The sequence below is a fragment of the Cupressus sempervirens genome, chromosome 11, assembly GCF_028749045.1.
Source record: "Cupressus sempervirens isolate cs-2001-9-10 chromosome 11, ASM2874904v1, whole genome shotgun sequence".
In the NCBI taxonomy this organism is placed as follows: domain Eukaryota; kingdom Viridiplantae; phylum Streptophyta; class Pinopsida; order Cupressales; family Cupressaceae; genus Cupressus; species Cupressus sempervirens.
Genome location: NC_143128.1, coordinates 525,264,480 through 525,275,422, shown reverse-complemented (window position 1 = coordinate 525,275,422; position 10,943 = coordinate 525,264,480). Strand labels below are relative to the sequence as shown.

Sequence of the window (10,943 nt, the reverse complement as noted above, 5' to 3'; positions counted from 1 at the left end):
AATTTATTTATGAGTGTTCAAGCTTGTAGGTTGAAAAAGCACTTGGAGATCAAATCTTATGAAGAGCCTCTAATCGAGCCAAGGAGCCCATCATCATCTTTAGAGCACATAAGGGAAGTTTTTTGACATAAAACACTCTGTATTTTTCTTATTGCTCTATTTTCACTTTGTAGAGGCGGATAGACGTTGAATATACTCTTTGTTAAAAATTAAAAAAAATGCTGCTTTTTTGTTAATAGATAAATAGGGTTTTTTTTTCAAAGGGGTGGGTCAGTTTCATTTTGTTTTATTTCATTTATACATATTTCTTTTAAAATCATTTATATTTATATTAAAAAAAAAAGGTTGGGGGAATAAATTTATAAAAGTTGTTTTTTTAAATCATTTGTATATATATAAATTAGGTAAAGAATTTAGAAAATCTAAAAAAAATAAAAATAACAATTATTAAAAACCAAACAAAAAAAAAAAAAAAAAACTTTTTTTTTAACTCTATTTTTTTTTGGTGGCTAGAGGCCACTGTTGCAGCGCCACTTGTAGCGGCACAACTGCCGTGGTGGTCCTCACTCCCCCTTCCTAGAACTCTATACGATCGTTGTTTCTCCTACCTCCATAGGCTGCCATTTCTCTCACCTCCATTGTTGCGTCTATGATCTACGACCGCCTCTGCTTAACCCTATTTGTGATCACAGCTTGTTTCCTCCACCTCTACCACTATCTTCCACCATGGTTGAGACATTATCCAATGTCGCTAGCCATCCTGCAAATGCTGCCACCTCCCTCACATGGCCACGTTGCCTACAACCTCCAACCACTGGTGTAGTTGCAGTTACCAACAACCTGCACTCCATTGCATCAACTATGCTTTGCTCCGCTATGTTAACAACCTCTGCTCCACCTACGTTGTTCTCCCCTCACTTGCCTCTGCTGAGTGCTCCTCCGCTTGCTACTTCGTTCACCACCCAACCATCTTGCAATCACTGCCACAACCAAAACCCTAACCTGTGGCCCCTCTGCCACTAGCTCCTCCAACGCAACCTCCAAAACCACCAGCCAAAACCCTCTTTTTTATTTTTATTTTTATGTAGATTAAGTTCATTAAATCTTAATTGCATTAAAAATTTTATTTTAGTGATTTTACTTTTTTAAAGAAATCATCTCATGACCTTTTTTGTTTGAGCAAAAAGGTCAAAAAAAAAATAAAAAAATTGCTTGACGTGCCTCCTAACCATCAAATTTAACCGTGTAGGTTGCTGACATCATCACTACATCAGTAGTCCACATGCCCTTCTAAGCCATAAGGAGCAGCCTTTGGTTTTTTGCTCATAACTTGAGCATACAAACTCTATTTTTGAAAAACAAAATATCACCAGAAAGCTAATTCCAAGGCTGTTGTCATGATGCTAGTTTTATTAGATTTTGATGCTGTTTAGATATCTATTTTCTTGGTCAAAGACCACACTTTGTGCTAACACTTTCATTGTAGGGTTGTTTCACATTTGTACTACATTTTTGCTGCACTAACTTGTGTTTTTGCAGGGACATTTTCTCACTAACCATATTTTTTTTGCAAGTTTTTCTTTAAGTTTGTTTTGGGAATGAAATTGTATGATTAAACACTCATTTTTGAATGCATGGTTAAACACTAAAACAATCGAACACAATCTTGAATGCCATAAGGGAATGGACATGAATGCTTAGGCTAGCAAATATTTGGAATTGGTGCTTAAATGAATTCACATACTCTTGAATGCCTTAAAGGAAATTGATTTCATTTTCAACATTTTGCTTATGCAAACGCTCGATTTACTTTCTTGTTGATGAATCCCTACTTTTCCTTTATGTTGACGATGATTTCAAGTTGGAAAGAACATTGTATGCTTTAAACATGTGTGTCTTCAAAGCAGATTACAAAACCTAAAGCTTCATTGGAAAAGAACATGTGTATTTTAAACCCTGAGGCCACTTATGTATTCTCTCCCCTCACGCCTTCGGGTGATCTTGGGTGCACAAGAAATAAGTAGTCTTATTTTTTTTTTTTTTTAAGAGGCCCGCTTGGGGATTTCATCACCCCTTGGGACGACCTCAACTCCAATGTTCTGGAAGAGTATAAATATCGAGAGGTGAATTGAAAGACACCTCTCTTGGAAGCAAAATATTGCCACTCTTGGCTAAGCCCCAAAGAACTTTATACCTTTGGGAAGTGAAGGAGGAGATTTGGGTTACCATCTCCCCCTGACTGTGTGGCATTATTTTCTTTCATCTATAGATTTGGGCCTCACATACCTTGCATATATTGAGGATGCCCTCTAGTTGAATCCTTGTATATCCTAGTTGAGACCTCATAGGATTGTTGGTGTGTTTGACGTTCTTGAGTGTTTGAAACACACGCATTGTACATATTTCCTTATTTGATTTTTCATCTTAAACCTAAAAATCCAAAAAAATTATAAAATGAAAAAATCCAAAAAAATCATAAAACTTCAAAAATCCAAAAAAATCAAAAAATTTCAAAAACAAAAAAAAAAAACATTTGGTTTAGGTCCTCTTAGTCAAGTTGTCCACATCAATTCCACATCACATCTTCTTTCCATCAAATTCATCACCCTCATACATATCTTGTCTTCATCATTCAAATCATTACTTGACATCTTCATCATCACCATTCATTGAAATCATTCCCTCATCATTCTATCTAATTCATAATCTTCATCCTAGTCATGCTTCATCATCATCTAGATCCAATTTCCTTTGCCAATCTCATAATGCATTCTTAATTCAATCCTTCATATTGTCATCCTTCTAATCCAATTCCTTGTCAAATTCAATCATTTCTAATCAATTCTTAATTCAATCCATTTGCATCTTCATCCATAATGAATCTTTCTAATTTCATTCACGTCTTCTTCTAATTTAACTTTGCATCACATCTTCTACTTTGGACATAGGAGCATTGTCACAAACATAGGACATTAATTCAAATCTAACATTCACTGGTTTGCAAAATCATAGGGTTTTTCATCAAATCAAATCAAACCCTCATCCAATCAACTCATATCAAATCAAATTCAATCAAATCAATATCAAATCAAATCCAATTTGAATCAAGTCAAAGTCCAAAATTTCTCCTAGTCCCAAGTTCATATTCCATCCATCATCAAATATTTCATCATCCTTTTTCTAACATGTATGGATTAGAATTGGCTTAATCAAATGATTGATGATCTTCAAAGGCAATATGGAGTTATACCTCTTGTTCAACCTACATATCAAATCCATCCTCAACACTTCATATCCAACTCTAATCCATCTCATGTTCATTATTCTTCTACCTTTGACAAGGGAAATCCACCTCATTATCCTTCCACTACATACGATTTCATTCATAGCCCACACAATTATGAAAACAAAAATAACCTTGCCAAGGAAATTGAGGAACTAAATAATTATCTCTTAGAAAATTAGTACAAATAGTCTGCCTTCCATGACATGTGTCCTCTCCCTCCATGTTTTGAAGATCCTAGTCCTCATGTCCCATCCAACCCCAACCCTCCATGCAATCCCCTACCCATAGTTTCAACTTCACACAATCCTAATCCTCCTAAAATATCATCCCCACCTCGTAAGGGGCATTTCTCATCATTCTTAGCTAAGTGTAAAATAAAAAATGAAGAGAGTCAGTCACCCAAAGTCATACTCCCAATTCCATCTCAAGACCTTCCTTTGAAGCACATCATTATATATTCCTCTCTAGATTTGAGCATTTCTTCATCCCATCATTCCCTTATCCCTCAAGATCCATTTATCCCTCTTTGTCCATCTCATGATCCACTTCCTAATCAAGATCAAGGCATTCCATGTACCATGCATGTTACTGCTTCCACTCCATCTTACGAGTTAGCCTCCGTAGATCCTCCACTTCATGAAGAGGTTCCTTCCACTCCATCCACTAATACTCCTCCATGTAAAGATCAAATCACCCCATCTCATGGTTCCATTCCCTCCACTCCAACATATGATTCTAGTCCATCTCATGATCCACTCGTTCCACTACATGATCCTCTTTTAAGTCAAGATCAAAGCATCCCTCCATTTTCCTTTCATGATCCCACTCCATCTCACAATCCTATTATCGCTCATAATCCCCTTCATGATTCTAATCCTCCACATGATCCTATCCCACCTATCCAATCCACTCATGAACCCCATATACCTAGAATCACATCTTGTATTAAAAATGATAAGTATCCCATTAAAGAAATAATGTCTCAAGATGTTGGTATGCCTTCCACTCCTTCCACATCCAAAATTCCTCCATCCAAACCCAAATTTTCCCATCATCCAAATTCCAAGTCCATTTTAGGATCTTATATCCATATTCCCATTCCTTCCTCATTACCATCCATTTTGGGTCCTTATGTTCCACCGCCAAACTCTTCATCTCTTCCTTCCATTTTGGGTCCTTACGTACCTCCATCCACCATATCCATGTTTTCCACTTCATCCCCTCATGCTCCTAGTAAAGATCAACAAAGGCACACATCCTTGAATTCCTTCCAATGTTCACCCTCCATAACTTCATCCATACGCTCTTCACCCCATTTATCTTCATGCACCCATACCGTAGCCAATGGAAGAAAGTTGGATGCCAAAGAAAAAGTGAATAAAGTCAAACATCCACAAAAAACCAAGGATCAACATGTCCCCTTGAAAAGACATGTCCAAGAAAAGAAAAATCTGATCCAAAAAAAATCAAAAGGCCACAAAGGCTAGAAATAAAAAATGCAAAAGTTTGTGGATCCCAAAGCTACTTAATGTAGCAATGAATCTCAAAGAAAGAATCCAAATGACATCCAATTCTGCTAATCCAAAGGCTTCCCTCATTCATAAATCACCCAAGTTTCTATCTCCATCCATTTTGGGTCCTTATATACCCAAATTCACCATCCTACATCCATCGTCTCCTTCATCCATTTTGGGTCCCTATATCCCAAAATTAAAACTTTCTCCCACATATCCTCCAAAATTTCCTCCTTTCCATCACCATTTGAGGTGTGTGCCAATGATGATCTTTCTACCTCCTTCATCCACCCATCCACAAGTCTTCCAACCTAGCATCCATCAACCATGTCTTCCTCCCATCCACTCCACCCCCTTAATCCAAACTTTTTCATAGGTCATTGTCCTCCATTCCTCAATCCACTTCACCTTTCTTTTCACTATCCTACAAACATCTATGAGAAAATAGTAAAAATTCCTTGAAAATAACAAAGAAAAATAAAAAAGGAAAGAAATATCAAGGGATACCATCCATGTATATAGATGCTTGAGTCCTCCCTTCATCCAATATCTTCCACTTCCACTTATCCATCCATTCACTTATCCTCTTCCACTTGCACTCTACACTGGGGGCAAGCTCCATCCATACCAAACTTCCATACATCTCTTCCATACTTCCATCTACCTTTCATTATCCTTTTCCATATTTGATCTTGAATTTCACTTTCTTTTCATCCATCCATATGCACTTTCCATAGTCCTTGCGCATTATCCATCCATTATCCTACATACTTCCATAATCCTTTCATATCTTTGATCTTGACATGCTATCCATATCTTTCATCTCATAATCCTTGTCATGTTCATCCATTTTCCATGCATACTGCTACATATTTCCATCCCCCTTTCATATGTCCTTGATATTGGTTATCCCTTCTATTTCATCCACTTCATATCCACATTTCCTCCATATCCACTTTATACCATGTAAGAAGACATTAGATGCTGAGCATGTTGCTAAACTTTTCTTTAAAGAGATTGCATGAATTACTAAGAAGTATTATTTCTGACAGAGACAATAAGTTTGTTGGTTATTTTTGGAAGATGTTGTGGAAGAAGATGGGTACTGAATTGAAGTTTAGTTCTACATTTCATCCAAAAATAGATGGATAGACAGAGGTTGTGAATAGAAGCTTGGGTAACTTGTTGAGATGCTTAGTTGGGAAAAAACCAAGTAATTGGGAGATGGTTTTGGCACAAGCTGAATTTGCATACAATAATTTTGTGAATAGGAGTACGGGGAAGACACCTTTTGAGATTTTTAATAGAATGTAGCCTAGAGGAGTATTAGATTTAAGAGATATTGCTGGTGAGGAAAAGAGAAGTGCTATAGGAGAAGAATTTTCTGATTTTATTTAGTCTTTTCATAAGAAAGTGAAGTTGAGGATAGAACAAAGTAATCAAAATTATAAGGAGAATGATGATTAGTCTAGGAGACATCATGATTTTGAAGTTGGTGATGAGGTGATGGTTCATTTGAAGAAAGGAAGATTTCCTAGTTGGAACATATAGTAAGTTGAAGATGAAGAAGTTTGGACCTTGTAAGATCTTGAAGAAATTTGATAGTGGAAATGCTTATGAAGTTGCGTTACCTAATGACATGGATACATCTCCTATATTCAATGTTGCTGATTTATACAAGTATCATGAATCAAATCATGAAGTTACTATATAAGAGGACTATCCTAGGAAGAAAATTGAATAAGTTGAATAGATATTAGATCAAAGAATTGGTAAGAGCACAAGAGGAAAAGATTATTATGAATATCTAGTGAAATGGAAGAACAAACCTAAGGAAGATGCTTCTTGGAATTCTCAATATGAGTTGGATTCAACTTAGGTTGTGAAATTTCAATGATTCAAGAGAATCATTTCTTCCAACGCTGGTTGTCTGATGCAAGAGCATCTTGGGTTGCATTGCTATCCTACATTTTTTTAGTTTTTTATTTTATTGCTGAAATTGGGTTATGCTAAAATTGGATTTTATAGTTTTTGGGTGCTTGCTGCCGACCATGTAACTAATCTTCCATAATGAATGAAGGATTGTGTACTTTAGGGATTGAAGAGGTCCTAGATTAATATCTCTATTCTAGAGTGAAAGTTCTAATTCCTTATAGTTTGGGAGATATGGCAATTCTCCCGGAACATCAATTTCTGGCAGTTCTGTGCAACAATTTTCTATGCTTAACTTTCATAATGGATGCACACTTTTCCTTAATGAATCAAACCTTACACACTTAAGGGGATGTAGAGGGCCTAGATATGTACCTATATTTTTAATCAAAAGTTCTAACTCAATTAAAGTGAGGAGATATCCTAATTTTTCTTGGACATCAATTTCATGACATTTATTTGCTATTGTAGGCCAACTTGTGGCATTTAATTTATGTATTTGTATTTATTTTGTGTATTGGACCCACTTTTGGCTTTGATTAGTATAAATAGGGGTCTTGTAGAGTCTTTTGGTCAATCAATAGAGTTAGTAGAGAGTTTTAGAGGCAACTTTGGAAGAGGATTGGAGAGCAAAGCAAGATAATGCGAATTTGTTGCTGAACTTTGTGTATAAATGTATTTTGTATCTAGTCGTAACCTAGAAGGCCTTACAACTGGGCATGTATGTTGAATATTTGAAGAATCATTGAAATAATTTTACTCTTCTTCCTCCTTTGGTTTTTTTTCTTTGTATTTTCTTCCATTGTGTTAACTCTTGCAGGGTGGTTCAGAGAGCTGGGTGTGCCATTGGCTCTAGTTTTCCTTATCCTTCCTTGTTTACATTGTTCTACACTATTGGTTTATTTTCTTATGCATATGATAAAGTAAATAATAATATTTAGTTGTGGGTAAAAAGATTGAAAATACTAATTCACCTCCCCTCTTAGTATTATCTATTTCTATCAATTGGTATCTTGCAGGGTGGTTTAGAGAGTTGGGTGTGCTATTGGCCCTAGTTTTCCCTATCCTTCCTTGCATAAGGTGGTATCAGAGCTTGAGATTCATCCTTATGGAGATTGGATTTTGTAGAACCTTAGTTTGGATTTGGTTGTAGGGTGGAAAATCTATGGATTTGACCTATAACTTGTAGAGGGTTACGATCTTGCAGGAACCTGATTTGTAAAGATGGTTCGTGTTGCCCAAAAAAGATTGTTTTGCTTCTCTCCAAAAGGTCTTTGGCACATCATTCTCAAATAACATAGCTCTTGTTGCTTTAACAATTTATTTGTTTCTTCTTTTAGAAATCCCATTCTATTCAGGTGTATGAGGCGAGGATAGTTGTCTTCTGATGCCATGTTCTTCACAATAGATATTAAATTCTCTAGAGGTAAATTCTCCTCCTTAATTTGATCTTAAGCTTTTGATCTTAAGTATAGATTCATTCTCACCTTATGCTTAAATATCTTGAATTTCTCAAATGCTTTTGATTTTTCTTTAACAAAGGCTACCCACATCATTCTAGTGAAATCATCAACAAAAATCATAAAGTACCTTTCTCCATAGAATCCTCTTATTCTTGCAGGACCACTTAGATCTATATGTACCAGTTCTAGCTTTTGTGTAGTACAAAATTGCTTGCTAGGAAATGAAACTCTTTCCTGCTTAGCCAAAATGCATTCTTTACAAATAGTGTTAGTGGGCTTAGAGATTTTGGGTAAATCTCTCACAACAAGTGTGTTACTAGCCTGAACACAATGTTATCAAAATTGATGTGATAGAATTTTCTATGCCATAACCAACTATTGTCAATATTTGCTACTAAACATGTTATTTCAGTGGAATTTAACTGAAATACATTACCTCTAGTTTTTTTCCTAGTATCAAGTAGTTTTCCTTCTTTGTTCTTGATAATGCATGTATCATTAGCATATTGTAGTTGATAACCTTTGTCCATAAGTTGTCCAACACTCAACATGCTTAAGTCCATCAAAAAAATAAACATCATCAGTATATGTTTTACCATCAAGTGTTATAGATCCAATTCCTATAATATGATAGGCTACATTATTCCCTACTCTAACAATTCCTTCATCATGGATTCTAAATTTGACAAACTTGCTCATATCACCAGTCATGTGATGTGAATAACCACTATCAATGATCCAATATTTCTTTTCAACTTGTGAAATCAGCACACTTTCTTCTCTGATTTCTCTATCAAATTCATCCTGTTTTATAGCTACAAATCCTAGTTCATCTTCACCTTTTCTTTGATCAGATTCATCTTCATCTTCTTCTTCATTAGCATATAAAAAATTTCTAGATCTTCTAGATTTGAACCTATCCTTAAAATTCCTTTCTCTTTTAGGACACTTAGATGCATAATGACCATATTCATTGCAAGTCCAACATTTAAAGATATTCTTACCATTCTTTTCTCTTTCCATGAGAAGAGCTACTCCTTCTTGGATTTTCTGTTGCTAGCAATGTCTCCTTATGTTTTTGTGCTCCTCGCTAAACTAGGTTTGATGTTTAATGCACTAAATATTGTCCCAACTTTTTCCAATTCTCTAGATTATTTTAGATCAAATTCTATAGCTTCCAATCTACCAAGAAATGTCTCTTTGGGGAAATTAGTAGTGCAAGGTATCATTAGCTGAATCATTTGTGCTACTAACTTGAAAGGCGGTGTCTGAATTTTCAAGATCTTCCATAATAATTCATCATCAGATTTCTTTCCATCATGAGATGTGATTCCTGCAAAAATCTCAAATATTCTCCCAACATAGCTTCTTACAGATTCATCTTCCATCATTTTAGCATCTTGAAATATGCAATAAAAGTTTTGTAATCTAACTTTTTTTTACATGTGTATCACCTTCATAATTAGCTTCTAAAGTTTTCCAAATTTCATGAGATGTTTTAAGTAGTTTTACCTTTCTATACTCACTTTCAGGTAATGTTGATAGTATCGCTTCTCTTGCCCTTATGTTGCACATAAACACTTCTCTTTATTCTTCAGTATAGGTTTCAAGATTGTTTTCTTCTACAATGTTTTTGGATTTCTTGGTCACAAGCCAATATCTTCGTCCCATGCACAAGAGATGAGTCATCATTTTATCCTTCCAACTATCATAGTTTGTGCCATCGAATCTAGGACTTTCCTTTCTGAACATATTCACCATGAATCTCACAAAGTTAAACTTTCTTTTAAGGACCTAATTCTTTGAACATAACTGTTGGATAATATCTTAAGAATCAAGAAATCAAGAATTGCAATATTCAGATTTGAATCCCTTCTAACACACATATTCTTCTATGCTATCAAAAGGTTTCCTAGTATCACAGTGTGGAATGAAAATGAGTGTGCAATGCAACATATCACTCAAGCTTATAGGTCAAGACCTGAAGTAGTCAGAGATAGTAATTTGGATATAATAATGAAGTCCTTTCAAATAGTGATAAAGAAAAGGTATAGAATACCTCTAGCACTAGTGGAAAAATATAAGGATGAGTTATGTTTCATGGTTGAGATAGATTTTTAAATGCATGGAGGTAGTAGTTCCTTGGGTGAAATTTATTGAATCAATGGGATATGAGATGAGTGAGGATCTAGTTGAAGGGTATGCATAGATAATCCTTCATTCTGAAGTTGATTCTAACTATCCCAAATGGGGAACATATTTAGAGAAAATGAGAGAAGTGAAAACTAGTCAAGTCATGAATGACTCCAAGAAAAAGGTAGAGAAAGCTATTGATTCTATCTTGAAAGAATCTAGAATGACAAGGAAAGAGTTTGATGAAGTAAATGGAATTGCTATGGAAATGAAGTCTAGTGGTCAAACTAAGCTCTTATCCCCTACACCCATTGTAGTGGTAGGACCTACTGAAAAGGTCACAATTGTCCAAACAAGTGCACAAATTTCTTCTATGCCTTATGCAACAGTTTCACAACAACAACCACTAAGAAAACTAGTAAAGATACGGGAAACATCCACATCAAGAAAATTCATGAGGATAACAACCCCTCCTAAAAGGAGAGTAAAGAAAACCATCAGTACCCCAAGAAAAAGAAGGAAGAGACTGGTAATAGACTAGTTGAAGAAGCTGATTAGGAAGCCAAGACATCAACAAGACATAGAGCATGGAAACAAAAGGTAGAAAACCTTAAC

At 35.4% G+C, this 10,943-nt stretch overlaps 1 pseudogene; it reads right to left on the bottom strand.

Annotated features, from left to right (window-relative positions):
• Positions 1 to 686: 686 nt before the first annotated feature.
• LOC149530673 (aspartic proteinase nepenthesin-1-like) overlaps positions 687 to 10,943 on the bottom strand; it is an 82,363-nt pseudogene continuing 72,106 nt past the window's right edge.